The sequence below is a fragment of the Dama dama genome, chromosome 9 (assembly GCF_033118175.1).
Source record: "Dama dama isolate Ldn47 chromosome 9, ASM3311817v1, whole genome shotgun sequence".
Lineage (NCBI taxonomy): Eukaryota > Metazoa > Chordata > Mammalia > Artiodactyla > Cervidae > Dama > Dama dama.
The window spans coordinates 53,725,683-53,727,631 of record NC_083689.1 but is presented as its reverse complement, the minus strand read 5'-3'; positions in this window follow the sequence as shown (position 1 = coordinate 53,727,631).

The window sequence follows — 1,949 nt, the reverse complement described above, 5'->3', positions numbered from 1 at the left end:
GTTCATTGCTGAAGCCTGGCTTGGAGAATTTTGAACATTACTTTACTAGCGTGTGAGATGAGTGCAATTGTGCAGTAGTTTGAGTATTCTTTGGCATTGCCTTTCTTTGGGATTGGAATGAAAACTGACCTTTTTCAGTCCTGTGGCCACTGCTGAGTTTTCCAAATTTGCTGGCATATTGAGTGCAGCACTTTCACAGCATCATCTTCCAGGATTTGAAATAGCTCAACTGGAATTCCATCACCTCCACTAGCTTTGTTCATAGTGATGCTTCCTAAGGCACACTTGACTTCACATTCCAGGATATCTGGCTCTAGGTGAGTGATCACACCATCATGATTATCTGGATCGTGAAGATCTTTTTTGGGCTTCCTGGTGGCTCAGAGGGTAAAGAGTCTGCCTACAATGTGGGAGACTGGGGTTTGATCCTGGGGTTGGGAAGATCCCATGGAGAGGGAAATGGCAACCCACTCCGGTATTCTTGCCTGGAGAATCCCCATGGACAGAGGAGCCTGGTAGGCTACAGTCCATAGGTCCCAAAGAGTTGGACACAACTGAATAAGTTTCTCCACTAGTTCTGCAATATTCCATATTCCTAGTGCCCAGTACAAAAATTTGAGGCATACCACTAATATTTACCAAGATGTAACAATGTTTTGGGGTAAAGATCTTAATATTTACAATTTATCTCAACTGTATGTAAACAAACTTTAATGAATTCATGTGATGAACTACATTTTTAGCTCTTCTATTTCCCGTAATTTTTAGTTAGGTAAAACCTCCTCTCATCAGTATAGTGGTCAAGAATGTGGGCTGAGTAATCATATCTCCTAGATTCAAAACTCTGCTTTCAAATTCCTAACTTTGTGACTGGCCAATTACTTAACCTCTATAGGCCCCAGTTTCCTCATTTATCAAATGAGGGTAATAATACCAACTGTCTCATAGCTATATTGTATGGGTTAAATTAGTTAATTCATAAAAAGCATTTGAAAGAGGATCTGGCGTACAGTAAGTATTCCACAAATGTGAACTCCCACCACTGTAGCACCAACTTTTCTTGCCCTTCTCTCAAGGTCCAAGCCAAGTTCTCCATTTTTTTTTTTCCTTCTGATTTCAGGCTCACGGGTGTTGGCCTGAGATTAAGGCTGTCCTCTTTCTCACTGCTACATTAGCCAACTACATTCTTCTTGAAAACCTCCAAGTATTTTTTCCTTTTCTAGGTTTTGGGCCATTTACTCTATCGAAACAACTCTTTACAGGTTCTGTAGAGAAGCATCTCTTCCATTTACACATTGTAAAGTTTTTCTCTGATTACTAGAATATGAATTCCTTGAGAGTTCGGACTGTGTCTTAATTATCTCTATTATTTCCGTCCCTTCCCCCTCCCTGCTGCACAGTCTAAGTTAAAGAAAAGTGTAAAAAGAAAAAAAAAAAAAGAATTAACCCGTTTAGCTTTTGTATTTTTTTGTTCATTTTATCCTGAGTATTGTATTCTGAACCTCCAGTTTTCCTGCAAAATGTCTTGCTCCTTTTATCTCTGGAAGTTTTAATTTCACCTAGTGATGGTAGATTCCCATCTTGGATCATCATTTCCTGGCAGGTAAGAGATTCAATTTATCACACAATCCATTCATGCATTAAAAAAATTCCCATTTAATTCACTTAGAATTTAATTTCTCTTAAAATTCTTTTGGCTCCAGTTAGATCGATTTTTTAAAACTTAATTAATTTATTTATTTTTGGCTGTGCTAGGTCTTTGTTGTTGCTCATGGATTTTCTCTAACTGTGGTGAGCCAGGGCTACCACTCTTCATTGTGGTATGTGGGATTCTCACTGTAGTGACTTCTCTTGTTGCAGAGCACAGGCTCTGGGGCATTGGGCTTCAGTAGTTGTGGCACATGGGCTTACTTGCCACGTGGCTTGTGGATCCTCCTTGGGTTCATGGC